We start from the raw sequence: 15,744 nt of genomic DNA, 5'->3' as shown, positions 1-15,744 counted from the left end.
ACAAAGGGCTAATATCCAGAACCTACAAAGAATTCAAACAAATTTACAGGAAAAAAACAACCCCATCAAAAAGTGGGCATAGGATATAAACAGACATTTCTCAAAAGAAGACATTCATACAGCCAACAGACACATGAAAAAATGCTCATCATCACTGGCCATCAGAGAAATGCAAATCAAAACCACAATGAGATACCATCTCACGCCAGTTAGAATGGTAATCATTAAAAAATCAGGAAACAACAGGTGCTGTGCTGGAGAGGATGTGAAGAAATAGGAACTCTTTTACACTGTTGGTGGGACTGTAAACTAGTTCAACCATTATGGAAAACAGTATGGCAATTCCTCAAGGATCTAGAACTAGAGGTACCATATGACCCAGCCATCCCATTACTGGGATATAACCAAAGGATTATAAATCATGCTGCTATAAAGACACATGCACATGTATGTTCCATTGCGGCACTATTCACAATAGCAAAGACTTGGAATCAACCCAAATGTCCATCAGTGACAGACTGGATTAAGAAAATGTGGCACATATACACCATAGAATACTATGCAGCCATAAAAAAGGATGAGTTTGTGTCCTTTGTAGGGACATGGATGCAGCTGGAAACCGTCATTCTCTGCAAACTATTGCAAGAACAGAAAACCAAACACTGCATGTTCTCACTCATAGGTGGGAACTGAACAATGAGATCACTTGGACTTGGGAAGGGGAACATCACACACCAGAGCCTATCATGGGGAGGGGGGAGGGGGGAGGGATTGCATAGGGAGTTATACCTAATGTAAATGAGTAGTTGATGGGTGCTGACGAGTTGATGGGTGCAGCACACCAACATGGCACACGTGTACATATGTAACAAACCTACATGTTATGCACATGTACCCTAGAACTTAAAGTATAATAATAATAAAAAAAAACAAAACAGCAACAGTCCAGAACCTACGAAGAAGTCAAACAAATTTACAAGAGAAAAACAAACAGTCTCATCCAAAAGTGGGCAGAGGGTATGAACAGACACTTCTCAAAAGAAGACATTCATACAGCCAACAGACACATGAAAAAATGCTCATCGTCATTCACCATCAGAGAAATGCAAATCAAAACCACAATGAGATGCCATCTCACACCAGTTAGAATGGTAATCATTAAAAAGTCAGGAAACAACAGGTACTAGAGAGGATATGGAGAAATAGGAACACTTTTACACTGTTGGTGGGACTGTGAACTAGTTCAACCATTGTGGAAAACAGTGTGGCGATTCCTCAAGGATCTAGAACTAGAAATACCATATGACCCAGCCATCCCATTACTGGGGATATACCCAAAGGATTATAAATCATGCTGCTATAAAGACACATGCACACATATGTTTATTGCGGCACTATTCACAATAGCAAAGACTTGGAATCAACCCAAATGTCCATCAGTGACAGACTGGATTAAGGAAATGTGGCACATATACACCATGGAATACTATGCAGCCATAAAAAAGGATGAGTTTGTGTCCTTTGTAGGGACATGGATGCAGCTGGAAACCATCATTCTCAGCAAACTATCACAAGAGCAGAAAACCAAATACTGCATGTTCTCACTCATAGGTGGGAATTGAACAATGAGATCACTTGGACACAGGAAGGGGAGCATCACACACCGGGTCCTATTGTGGGAAGGGGATAGCGGGGAGGGATAGCATTAGGAGATATACCTAATGTAAATGACGAGTTAATGGGTGCAGCACACCAACATGGCACATGTATACATATGTTACAAACCTGCATGTTGTGCACATGTACCCTAGAACTTAAAGTATAAAAAAAAAATCAGCAAGCCTTATTTTTAGAAATCTGAAAACAATAAATACTGGTACTAAGATTATAATATATGGTGATTCTTTTCCACTTTTACTTGATTCTGTTGTCCTCAGAACTGAGGAAGAAGTGTTTTCCAGAAATCTCAGAGTCTACTTTTATTAATCCATGCTTGTCTCCTGAGGGGGATGACATATTGTATGCTGCTACTGTATTTGAAAATCATACTAGAATTCACTTCAGACTAAGCACCGTTATGTAGTTGGAACTATATACACTTGGACATGCTATATGACAACACTGAAAATGGGTGTTGTATATAAACTTCCCTCCATCTGGATATGTTTTAAATTCCATAGCAAATAGAAACGTTGGCAAGACAGGAAAAATACTAAAGAATAAACATTTCAGCCCTCCAGAGGCTATAATTCATTTAGTCATTCATTCTAATACACTCATTCATTTAACAAGTATGTATTTAGCATATGCTAGAAACCAGGCATTGACATAGGTGTGCTAAGGACACACTAGTGAACCTTAAGGATGGATGGAAATCCCTACCTTGTTAAGCAGACCTTCTGCTAATAAGATGTATCTTCAACATACCAGACTCTTGTTAACATACTCCTAGAGCAGGGGCATGTTAATGTACCAAAATTTTTCTGTGAAGGGTCAGATAATACATATTTTAGGCCTTGTGGGCTATATAGTTGCTATTGTAACCACTCTGATCTGCCATTGTAATATGAGAGCAGCCATAGATAATGTGTAAATAAATGTGGCTATATGTCAATAAAAACTTTAATTACAAAAACGGGTAGTTGAGTTAGACTGTAGATCATCTAGTCTGGGTCTCTGACTTGATAACTTAGAACAGAGACAAAAAGCTGCACAATATGAAAAGTTACTTTAGAAATCAATCCAGAAATCTTCATTTTGCAGGTGAATTAAATGAGGTCCTGAGAGGTTTAGCTCCAGGTAACAAAGTAAACTAATGGCAGAACCAGAACTAGAACCTATAACTCCTGACTCTTAGTAGAGTTTCCTTCTGCCTCACTAGATTGCCTCTCCTGTGCTGGAAGTCGTAGGACTTACTACAGTGTTGTTGTACTATGTGAAAGAGAACATTTTTCTTCGGTTTCTTGGGGTCCAAATACTACTAGTTTTAAAAACACCTGTGCACTATCATCACTATCACCACTATCATCACTACCATCATCACCAGCCTCACTATCATCACAACCACCACTACTACTAACGTCATCAGTATCATTATCACCACCATCATCACCATCATCATCACAAGAAACAACCAAAGACCATCACAGAAACTCAGAGTCACAAAGGGGTTTATTTTTCTTGGTGCAGCAGGATCTGAGAGTGCATTTAAGTGTCATTGTGAAAGCACCTCAGTAAGGGGATGTTGAGAGGAGCTTCTTATGGGCTTGGGTTTGTGCCGATGGTTCTGAGGATGGATTACAAAGCAGAAACTCACTCTGGATCAAATGCTATCAAGAAACAGAGACTGTTCTGAAGTCCTTGGGATTAAAAAAAAGAGAGAGAGAGAAACAGAGACAGCTGATGATTGGATTTCTTTATTTATTTTGTCTAGCAGGTGGGAGGATTATAGCATGGGTAGAGTTGTGTTGGTAAAGAAGTACCAATCACTCAGCTTAGCCAGAAGAGGGGCAAGCTAGTCATTTTTGTGGTGGTGAGTGGTCTTGTTGCTCTTTTGTTTCAAACATCAGTTTTTTACTTTCTTACTTGTATTTTCACACTTCAATAGCAATAAATAAGGTCTACTGTTTAAAAATTGTAAAATTCAGATAGGAAAAAAAGATAATTAAAATCCTCCATTCATAGATAATAATTAACAACTTGGTATGTACCACTTTTCTGTGTATACATGCACATACATATATTTGCACAAGATATGAGATAACAGTATACATTCCAATTTAAACTACATTTTTACTTAATGTATAAAACATGTTTCCATAAAAAGCATCATTTTTAATGAGTTCAAAGATATTTCACTATGTGAGTCTGCCATAATTTATTTAACCGATTACTTATTATTATATATTTAGAAGAAGGTTTCCAGTCTTTGCTGTTATTAAAAACATAGTCATTTTTTTTGTGCAAATTCCAAATACTTTCCTTGGGATAAATTCCTAGATCTAAGAATGTTAGATCAATGCGTATATACATTTTAAGACTTTAAAAAAAGTTAGTAAATTTCTATCAGAAAATCTGTATAAATTTTTGCTCATGCATATAGCGTATGAGAATATTCCTAATCCTCCAAAAATAAAATATCCATTTTACTTAAAAATGACTCTAGCATAATGTCCTAAGAACATAATTTTATTCTTTTTACATAGAATTTATTCACATTTCCCATCAGTCCAATAAACTTTCATTGAATATTAGTGTGGGCCAGTCACTGTGCTAGGTGCTGAATATAATCTGTGATTTTTCATAGTCAGTATCTTTACTTGTCACAGTCTAGATACATGACCATCAACCACTTTTATAGAAAAAGGTAAGAGGAAATGTAAATCTTGTTAGATGAGGATTTTTAGGAGGAGAATTGTATCTGTATTGTGGCACCACTAACAATCCATTACAAATAATTTATCATCATCATCTTGGATGTGCGACACGAGTTAACATTTTCTCCAAATATTTTATTTAGTTCTATACTTTAGATAAATTAATATAACTTTTGTCTCTTTTTTGTCCAAATATTTATTGAACTCCTAAGAAAATATTAGTAATCACCATAAAATACATTACTGACTCATAGGCAAACTCTGAACTAGTTGTTCTGGACAAAAAAAAGTTGCTGGATGTAATTTCCATATCCTTGTTGTTCCACTGTTCAATTAGGAATATTTGTCAAGTCTTTATCAAAAGAGATAACAACACAAGTATTAATATGTGAGGTTGCACTAGCTATCTTGGAAATAAAGCTTTATGTTGCAAGGAAAAATTAAAACTGGCAATCGAAATGTCTAAAATACACAATTGCAAAGTGAGATAATTTTTTTCTTTAATTTTATTTTCTGCTGCACTTTCTTAAGATTAGGGAGGGGCTTCGTTATTAACCAGATTCTTGCTTTCTATTGAAAGCATATACACTGCGAGCTTGGGCATATACACCATCCTAAAATTCTGTTGCATGTGTACACTTTTCATTTCCTTGTATCTTTTTTTCCCAATTCAGTGCATGTCAATAAACACTATTAGACTTTCATACTAACAGCTGTAGCTATTTTATAAATTAAAATAAATTCCTAAGAGATTATGCTTTCAAAAGATAATTTCATTTGACATTTATGTATGTTCAGAAGTGAAATATATCTGCTAATATCACACTTAGGTTGTTTTCTCAATACTTTCTTTTGCTTTTTGAATTATTGTTGAGTCCTTTCACGTGAAACTTATTTAAGCTGTAATCTGTTTTTAAAACAAATCATTATAATGACTGTAATTTGTATTCTTTACAAGCTACTTTAATTTTTAAAGTAGCATTGAATCATTCTACAAAAATTTGGATTAAAAATAAAATATAAAATGCATTCAGCATATGAAATATTATTCCTTTGATATACTTTCTTTGTATCCACATCGTTCTAAAGTAATTTTATGTATTTTATATTCATCAATTATAATAAAGATTAATTTTAATATGTGCAGAAAATCATAATCATACATAATATGTATAAGTCTTAGTCTTCTTTTTCATTATTACGATTTTTAAATTGCTGCTTTATAACTTAAAGTGACAACCAAAATTATCATTGGCACCCTGAGTTTTAAATATGCTAATACATTAATTGAGTTGGCTTTGTTGCTTTTATGTAACTTTGCAAGTTTTGTGTGTTGAGAGTGATATAAGTTCAAAGATCTCAATGTGAATCATTACTGAGACAGTTATAAATATCATTAATTGTTTAATTGTGGTATTTATATTTTGTAAATGAAATTAATTTGAAATAACTAGTATACTTTGTTATTCTTTTATTCATTTTGACTTAACAAATGCATATTGAATAGTTACTCTGCATAAAACACTGCATGAGGGGTCAGCCCGTACTTCCCATACTTTCATAAAAGAACCATTATTTTTTGGCAAAATCTCTTTCTCTTTACTCTCTTTTTCTCTTTCTCTCTCACGCACACATACACACACACAGAATTTATTCATTAAAAGTAAAAATTTATATAATCAGTTTTTAATGTTTATAATTTTTTATTCTTTAATTTACAGTAAACTTTTCTGGGGCGGTGTACAGTGGTATATATTTTGCTAATACATGGAGTCCTGTGTTCACCACCACAATCAAGCTACTAAAGAGTTTCTTCACACACACATACCAATTTCTCATGCTGCCTTTTTGGTAATTGGCCCCTCCTCCACTTCAATCCTTGGGAACCACTGATCTGTTCTCTGCCTGATAGTTCTTGCCTTTTCCAGAATGTCACATAAATGAAGTCATAGAGTGTGTAGTCTTTGAATGGAGTTTCTTGCACTTAGCATAATGCATTTGAGATCATTCATGTTGTCATACATATCAGTAGTTCCTTTTTGTTACTGAGCAATGTTACACTGAATGTATGTGCAACTGTTTCACTAATTGGGGGACATTTTGGTTGTTTCAACATTTAGCAGTTATGAATAAAGCACTTGAAAACATTAGCTTACAACTATTTTGGTAAACATAAGTTTTTATTTCTCTTGTATAAACAGGAGTGGGATTGCGGGTCATATGGTAAATGTATGTTTAATTTTAGAAGAAACAGCCAAACTGTTTTCCAAAGTGGCTGTGCCATTTTACATTCCCACCAGCAAAGTGTGAGGGTTCCAGTTGCTCTGCCTCATTGCCAGACTTATGACGGTTAGTTCTATCAATTTCAACTATTTAAATAGATGTATGTTGTATTGCATTGTGGTTTTAATTTTTTCATTGTCCTAATGACTAATGACACTGAGGTTATTTTCCATTTGTATATCTTCTCTGGTGAAGCATTTTAAAAAACTCTTTGACCATTTTAAAAATTGGGAGATTTTTGAAAATGTTGAATTCTGAGATTTGGATACAAGTCATTTGTCAGGTAGGTGATTTGAAAATAAATTACTTAAATACGCTTGCTGTTTTATTCTCTTAACAGTGTTAAAAGCCTTATTTAACAATTTTTTTATTTTAGGGCTCATGCTTTTGTTGTCATATCTAAAATCCGTTTGCCTAATCCAAGGTCTTAAAACTTTCTCCTATGTATTCTGGTAGATGTTTTTTAAAGGATGGTTTAATGTTCAAGTCATCCTAGACAGAACCTTGATGATTCTGTTAGGTCTTTGGACACTGAGCCTCATTATCTAGGTTTCTATCTTGATTTGGAGACTACCCAAGTGAAAGTGCTATGTAAATTCTAGAATGCTGTAGACTTTTTAGTTATGTTTCCTTACTTTTAAAATTATGGAAACAGGAACTGTTATGTACTTACATGTGGGTCACAACCCTGTGGCTCATTTCCTGAGTTCCCTGAACCTCTGCTCTTTCTAGCTCAGTAAAATGCAGCATGATGTTTATGAGTTCTAAGTAGATCTGCTTTTTGATAAATCTGGCTCTGGACCCACTAGCTGAGAGAATTTGGGAAGACTTTGTAGCTTGAGTAGCAGTTTCCTCTGTGAAGTACAAAACTCAATCCTTCTCAGTGTTTTAGCAAATCTGTTATTGTTAGTTAGCAATTGTTGTCATTTGTATTGAAATGCTGCCTTGCTCCTTCCATTCTCCTTCAGTTATTAAATTACACAAGAGTCCAGGAGTTGAGGTTCTTTCCTTGTTGCCAGTCTTTCCTGTTGTTGGCCAGCATCCCAGATACCCCATTGCAGTGCACCCTCCACCTACAGAGACTTTACCCCACCCAATTGCTCTCTGATGATGATAATCACCAGTTGTGCCAAAAGACACCGCGTGTCTCTAGACATTAAATTCCACCTGCCGAAACTGTCCCTCTCCACCACCTACCCTTCCCTGACGTTCACTACAAGTTAGAGTAAATGCTGATTCCCAGGTTCCAGCTCCCCGCGAGGTTGCCTGTGCTCCACTCTCCAACTCAGAAGCTCTCTCCAATAGATCTATTTTGCCTCTCTTCAAAGCATTCAAAAAAGCTTTGTCACCTCTTTTTTAAGTTCTTAATTAAAAGGCAAAACTCATGTCATAAATTCACCACTGGTTTCTACTTGCGTGGGATTGAAATCTCTTACTTAAGTTTAGGAAGTTCATAACAGACTGTATAGGTAATTTTCTGCCCCTCTTGATTTAAAATGGCTGCTAAGATGGAAATTCAGATTGCATAACACATTCCATTTCAGTGGAACGGGATTGAGGAAATTATGGGGTGGCAATCATTTGAACATGATGGGTATTGAAAAGTTTCATGTTCCAGAACCGTGGGTATGTCGAGGCAAAGCCTGACTATTTTAGCTATAAAACCAACTGCCAAACTGTACAGAGGTTTACTGTCTCAGGTTACATAAGGATTTCTTTTGTGAAAGGTTCTTTTATTTGTTTGGGAGTTGGAGATACTGCTTACATTGCTCTGTAGTGTTTTGAATGCCATCATTTTTTCCCCTTTGAAAATACAGGAGTTTTCTGTGTGTTTTGAAGTCTGTTTTCATCTTCTTTCATCTCTTCTCACTCTCGAAACTAAAGTAAGGATGTGAGAGATGTAACATCTCCACTCACTTCCTCATCCGGGAGCTGTGATTTTTCAGAGGAAGAGAGATAAGTGCCTTTTGATTATTGTTTAGGGGCAATTGTGACATCTTCCTGGAAAGTTAAGCACAAGGAGAGATCAAATGCTCTGGTTTGAAGTCCAGTTGTATTCGCAGCTCACGTCAGAAAAATGTGAAATCAAGGAAAAAAACAGCTGAATAAAAGTAAACCCAAATCCAAATGATAGTGAAGTTCGAGCAAAATATTGTGGAAATGTGAAGAAATGACGTGCTGCAAGCCAGTGGAAGATGGATACTAATAATTTATTATCGAGTGTATGGGTATGTTAAAAAAAAAACAAAAAAACCCCAGGTGGAATCCACTTCTTAGGCTCTTGGACCACCATGCAGTTAGCTTCTGCCTGCTGTTCCATGGAAAGTCCCTCTGGAATCACCTGCTACCTCACAGGTACAGGCAGAGTCAAAGTGGGTGCCAGCCACCCATCTTAATGAATCAGTGCTGATGGGGTGCCAGGAAATAATTAATGCATTCAATTTCTTATTCTGAGGGTGGTTAAAAAGTGAGATTTTTAAATAAAATTGCGTCTGAACCATTGAAGTCTTTGGTTAGCCTATCATGGCCTTGGTTGTCCTTCCATTTGTTCTGCTAGGAAGGGCTGTTATCACTTTTCAACATCTTGTATTCTCTTTTATTAATACTGTGGGCTCCTTTTGTGATTATGATATGGTTTGAGCTGTGATTTTTATGATTCATGTCACTTTGGTGTTTATTAGAACTGCATGTTGCTGGGTACAGTTTATCAAAACTGCATATTACAGGCTCAGGCCTATACTCACAGCATTTTGAGGGGCTGAGGTGGGAGGATCACTTGAGCCCAGGAGTTAAAGAGCAGCCTGGCAGCATGGCAAAACTCCATCACTACAAAAAATATAAAAGCTAGCTAGGTGTGATGGGTGCATCCATGGTCCCAGCTACTAGGGAGGCAGAGGTGGGAGGATTGCTTGGGCCTGGGAGGTCAAGGCTACAGTGAGCCATGATAGCACCACTGGACTCCAGGCTGGGTGACAGAGCAAGATTCTATTTCAAAACAAAACAAAACAAAATAAAAACCCTGCATGTTGGGGTGGTACATCTTGATGTCAGAATGAGCAGAGCACCTAGCTCCATCTTAGGGATTTTCCCATTGCCAGTGACCTGGAACTCTCTCTTACATGATGTCAGCAGTCCTGAAGGAGATAAGATAGAGTAAGACCCACCACACCACTGGAAAAACATCTTAAAACTGAGGTGAAGGTCACAGATGTTAGTTCCTGCATCTTGTAGTGATACCTTTACTCCCTAGGAGAGGTTGTCAGATACGAATGATTGGGGAAACACTTAACAGTATGGATGGTGTGAGTAAACCTGTATCCCTGGAGCGAGATGACCCTACTTATTCTTGCACAATGACTAAAGAAGAGACTATATGCTGAAATGCATTAGATCTGTATATGCCTTATTCCTGGGCACAGCTGGACCCACAGTAGAGCAATGCTCTTGGGAAGGGGCTCTAACTCTCCTGTTATTATCCTTTGTACTAAATGGAGAGAGCAAATAATATGCAGTCTAGATTTGCATACCAACTACTCAAGGAGTCACAGACAGATATCTCGCAGCTAGCTACCTGCTATCATGGACATCAAATCCCTGGTGTGATAGAACCTGGACACATTGTGCAAAGCTGAAAATAATAGAATCTCCTCCCATTGGAGAATGAAGAGCCACTAATCTCAGGCAGCTTCTTGTCAGGCAATGTGGAGGTAGCCACCAATGTTATCCAGCAGAAACTCCTGTTTACCTCTCCAAAATAATATATGAAAAAGAGAATAGGCTAGGTGCGGTGGCTCAAGCCTGTAATCCCAGCACTTTGGGAGGCCGAGACAGGTGGATCACGAGGTCAGGAGATCGAGATCATCCTGGCTAACAGGGTGACACCCCGTCTCTACTAAAAAATACAAAAAATTAGCCGGGCGTGGTGGCAGGCGCCTGTAGTCCCAGCTACTCCGGAGGCTGAGGCAGGAGAATGGTGTGAACCTGGGAGGCAGAGCTTGCAGTGAGCTGAGATGCGGCCACTGCACTCCAGCCTGGGCGACAGAGCGAGACTCCATCTCAAAAAAAAAAAAAAAAAAAAAAAAAGAAAAAGAGAATAATACATTGTGAGTACATATGTTAATTTTTGCATTTATAGCAAGGGAAGGAGGATAGAATATGGGTAAATATTCAGAAACAGATGAGGTTATGGGTTTGGTGGAGGAATTGAGGTAATTACACACAGCAGGTTTCTATTTTCTTTATTAACAGCAGGTTAGGTCATTTGTTGAGAATGAAGTGAGCAGCATCTGGTTCAGAGGTTTGAGGAAGGTGGAGAAGTATAAAAATAGTCACTGTGGACAACAGGAAAGAGATTTTCCTGGAGAAGAACTGCAGGATTTCTGGACAGTTACAGTTTGAAGCCATGAATTTTTAATGGCATCAATCTCAGCGGTTGTGTGATTATTCTCTAGCAGTGATTGAATCAGCAGTCCAGGTATAAATATGAAGAAGGTAGACTTTGGGATGAAGCAGGGTTGAAAATTTACTTTATGGCATTGTGTCAGGGTGGTTGCACTTAATATTACCATTTGTTGCCATTACTTTTAATGGCAAAAACCGCTATTATATTTGCACTAACCTAATATATCGGTAGAGAACAATTGTAATGATAAAAGTATTTAGGACATGGCCATAGGGCCTGAAGTTTGAAGTGGAATGGGAATAAAGATAATGAAATGAGGCAACGGAAAAGCTAAGAGTCTTAGAAATGTAGCTTAGACTCCAAAGCAGACTAAAATACCAAGGAACCAGTGAAACATTTGATGAAGAATGAATCAATTACTTGTAAAATTTAGGAAACATGAAGTAACTTAATGGCAATAACTATTTTATGGCTATTTTTGTGGGTTCCTCCTTTTGCTTATACCCCACAGGAAACTCTTATTTCCTCCAGCTTGAACTGTGTCAGAGCTAGATGGGAGTCTGCAGTTGTCCACTGAGGAGCCATGATGGTTACAAATACTCAACCATCATACAGGTCCATGGTTTCTCAACTCACAGGGATGAGTGAAAAAGTAACCAGAAGCTGAGGGAAGAAAAATTGGGCTTCTAATGACAGGAGAGAGTGAAATGAAGAAATGAAAGTTCTTGCAAGAGAGACATAGCCTTTAGTGAGGCCAACACAGCGCATGGTCAGCCCGTAGACCAAAGTCAATTGCTTAGCTTACCTGTGCTTATGTGTCTGTCCAGGCCCTTCCCACCTGCAGATCCATCCCACACAGACAGTGTTCCACCTGAATGTGAAATGCATTCACTGATTTCTCTAACTCACACCCTCGTACATCTCCCTATGTTAGAATAGAAGGTGGAATACTTAGAAAGATAGTGGGATAAGAAAGCCCTGCTCTTGATCAGGATTGAATTATATAAAATTAGTTTTAAATCTGCTTCTGAGTTGTGTAACAAACTCACAAGACTCCTGCAATCAGAATTATTATTATTATTTATTATACCTTAAGTTCTGGGATACATGTGCAGAACATGCAGGTTTGTTACATAGGTATACACGTACCATGGTGGTTTGCTGCACCCATCAATCCATTATCTACATTAGGTATTTCTCCTAATGCTATCGCTCCCCTAGCCCTCCACCCCGGGACAGGCCCTGGTGTATGATGTTCTCCTCCCTGTGTCCGTGTGTTCCCATTGTTCAACTCCCACTTATAAATGAGAACATGCAGTGTTTTGTTTTCTGTTCCTGTGTTAGTTTGTTGAGAATTATGGTTTCCAGCTTTATCCATGTCCCTGCAAAGAACATGGACACATCCTTTTTAATGGCTGCATAGTATTCCATGGTGTATATGTGTCATATTTTCTTTATCAAGTTTATCATTGATTGGCATTTGGGTTGGTTCCAAGTATTTGCTATTGTGAACAGTGCTGCAATAAACATATGTGTGCAAGTGTCTTTATAGTAGAATGATTTATAATCCTTTGGGTATATACCCAGTAATGGGATTGCTGCATCAAATGGAAATTCTGGTTCTAGATCCCTGAGGAATTGCCACACTGTCTTCCACACTGGTTGAACTAATTTACATTCCCACCAACAGTGTAAAAGCATCCCTATTTCTCTACATTTTCTCCAGCATCTATTGTTTCCTGACTTTTTAATGATTGCCATTCTAACTGGCATGAGATGGTATCTCATTGTGATTTTGATTTGCATTTCTCTAACGACCAATGATGATGAGCTTTTTAAAATATATATATATATGTTTGTTGGCTGCATAAATGTCTTCCTTTATCAGAATTATTTTTAAAGGTAGTTTTGAGAAAGAGAATTTGGGACTATACTACAGAAAGTCTTAAATTTCAAGATAAGGAATTTAGACTTTATTCTAAGATTCTAAACTAAGGCTCTCCCCTTTGGGGACAGAAAGATAACATGTTGGAAGTAGCACTTTTAGAAGATTCATGAGATGCTGGTGGATGGATGAAATGTGTGTTTGTTTCACCTTACATCAATGGGAAATTTGTCTTTTGTTCACTATCAACAGATCTTGTAGTTTCTTCCTAAATAATGTCTTTAAATAGTTTTCCTTTTTCTTCTATTATTCTCTCAATTTCCTATGCAGCCACTATCATTTTTTTTTCTCTTAATTTGCTCTCAGACATCCACCTTTCCTCCTTTAGTTCAAAAATGCCAGTTGTTTTTGTCTTTTTAGTAACTTTTGTGGAAGAAGATCACCCATTGAACTAATCAAAAACCTCTCAGTGGTCTCATTTTAATTAAATAAAAATCTCTAATTATGAGTTCAAGGTACTTCTGTCCATTCCTTATCTAATTTAATTTCCTTTATTTCTTAGGATTGCCTCCTTTACTGTATGTTTTCCAGTGAGATGAAGATTTTGGTCATTTCCTCATTCATATTCCTGCTTTTCAAAACCCAAGCAAGAAAGGAAACTTCTGCAGTGACTTTCTCATTATGAAATCTTAGCATTCACTAACCGGCCATGATGGACAACCAGCCAAATGGACACATATACACTAGTCTGTACCTGCAGAGAAAGAACTGCAAATCTCTGTGATCAGAAAACTATCCTATCTTGTACATTATTAAAAGTCTGCCTCCAAAAAGTTTACTTCTGGAATACTGCAATTGAATAGAATCAGGGATCCTACCTGTGTCCTTCAACTTTCACTTCTTGTCTACTGAAGTAAAGGTTGAATTTGCATTAGACCCAATGCAGTAGACCCAGTAGTCTGTGAATGGAAATGGGCAAACCTGTGACCTCCCAAAAATTAAATGTGAAAGTTTTGTTTGTGTATACTCATGACATTATTCTTTTAATGAAGAGATAATCTGTATACTTTTCTTTTTTAAAAGATACTTTTATTTCTTTATTGTTGTGAACTGACGCAGCTAATTTCTTTCTGAAGAGGTTCTTTGGTTGAGAATGGTAGCAACTAGTTTGATGTAGGGGGTGAGAGTTAGCAGTCCCCCCAAATCTTACTTTCAGGTTATAATGAAAGAAATCTCTTACAAAATTTTTACACACGGTGAAGGCTGCTCTCTGCTTCCAAGATATCCTCTTCTCACTGCAGCCTCACATGACAGAAAGGCAAAAAGGGATTAATGCTCTGTCCTCACATGCAGAGAGATGGAAGGGCCCGGCAGCTCTCGGAAACCCCTTTTATAAGGTCATTAATCCCATTCACAAGGGTGGAGCCCTCATGACTTAATCACTTCCCAAAATTTTTTTTGTTTTTTCATGATTACGGGTACACAATTGTTATGTATATTTATGGGGCACATGTGATGTTTTGATACAGGATACAACGTGTAATAATTACATCAGGGTAATTGGGTATCCATCACCTCAAGAATTTATCATTTCTTTGTGTTAGAAACATTCCAGTCTACTCTTTCAATATTTTAAAATATACAATAAATTACTGTTGACTGTATCATCCCGATGTGCTACCAAATACTAGACCTTATTCATTCTATCTAACTATATTTTTGTCCCCATTAACCATCCTCACTTTTTCCCCTCCACCCTGATCCCCTTCCCAGCCTCTAGTAGCCAATATTCTACTCTCTGTCTCCATGAAATCAGTTGTTTTAATTTTAGCTCCTACACAGGAGTGAGAACATGCAAAATTTGTCTTTCTATGTCTGGCTTAGTTCACTTAACAGAATATACCCCAGTTCAATCCATGTTGTTGCAAATGACAGGAGTTTCTTCTTTTTTTTGGTTGAATAATATCTCATTGTGTATATGTACCACATTTTCTTTATGCATTCATTTGTTGATGGAAACTTTGGTTGATTCCAATTTGTGGCTATTGTGTATCATGCTATAATAAACTCTGGAGTGCAGGTATCTCTTTCATATACTGATTTCCTTTCTTTAGGATACATTCTTAACAACAAGATTGCTGGATCATATGTTAATGATCCATACGCAGAAGAATGAAATTAGACCTCCATCTCTTGCCATATACAAAAATCAAAGCAAAATGGATTAAAAGCTTAAATCTAAGACTCCAGTCTATAAAACTACTACAAGAAAACACTGGGGAAACTCTTCAGGACATTGGTCTGAACAAATATTTCTTGAGCAATACCCCACAAGTACAGGCAACCAAAGCAAAAATGGACAAATGGGATTACATCAAGCTGAAAAACTTCTGCATAGCAAAGGAAATAATCAACAAAGTCAGGAGACAATTCACTGAATGGGAAGAAACACTTGTAAACTACCCATTGACAAGTGCTTAATAACCAGAATATATAAGGAACTCAAACAAGTCAAAAGGAAAAAATAAAATAATCTCATTTAAAAATGGGCAAAAGATCTTAATAGACATTTCTCAAAAGAAGACATACAAATGGCCAATAGACACATAAAAAAAGCCAACATCATTGATCATCAGAGAAATACAATTTAAAACAACAATGTAATATCCTCTCAGCCATTAAAATGGCTTTTATAGAAACAAATGCTGGCGAGAATGTGGAGAAAGAAGACATCTCATACACTGTTGGCGGGAATGTAAATTAGGATAGCCACTATGGGGAACAGTATGGAAATTCCT

At 37.0% G+C, this 15,744-nt stretch overlaps 1 long non-coding RNA gene across 1 annotated transcript in view; it reads left to right on the top strand.

Annotated features, from left to right (window-relative positions):
* LOC144339441 (uncharacterized) overlaps positions 1 to 14,024 on the top strand; it is a 46,930-nt gene extending 32,906 nt beyond the window's left edge. Inside the window, exon 3 of the long non-coding RNA XR_013414465.1 lies at positions 13,509 to 14,024. This is a non-coding gene — a long non-coding RNA (uncharacterized LOC144339441). The remainder of the gene's footprint in view (positions 1 to 13,508) is intronic.
* The last annotated feature ends 1,720 nt before the right edge of the window (positions 14,025 to 15,744 follow it).

Source organism: Macaca mulatta, chromosome 2, assembly GCF_049350105.2.
Source record: "Macaca mulatta isolate MMU2019108-1 chromosome 2, T2T-MMU8v2.0, whole genome shotgun sequence".
Lineage (NCBI taxonomy): Eukaryota > Metazoa > Chordata > Mammalia > Primates > Cercopithecidae > Macaca > Macaca mulatta.
The sequence above is the reverse complement of the archived record's forward strand: the minus strand, read 5'-3'. Positions and strand labels throughout refer to the sequence as shown.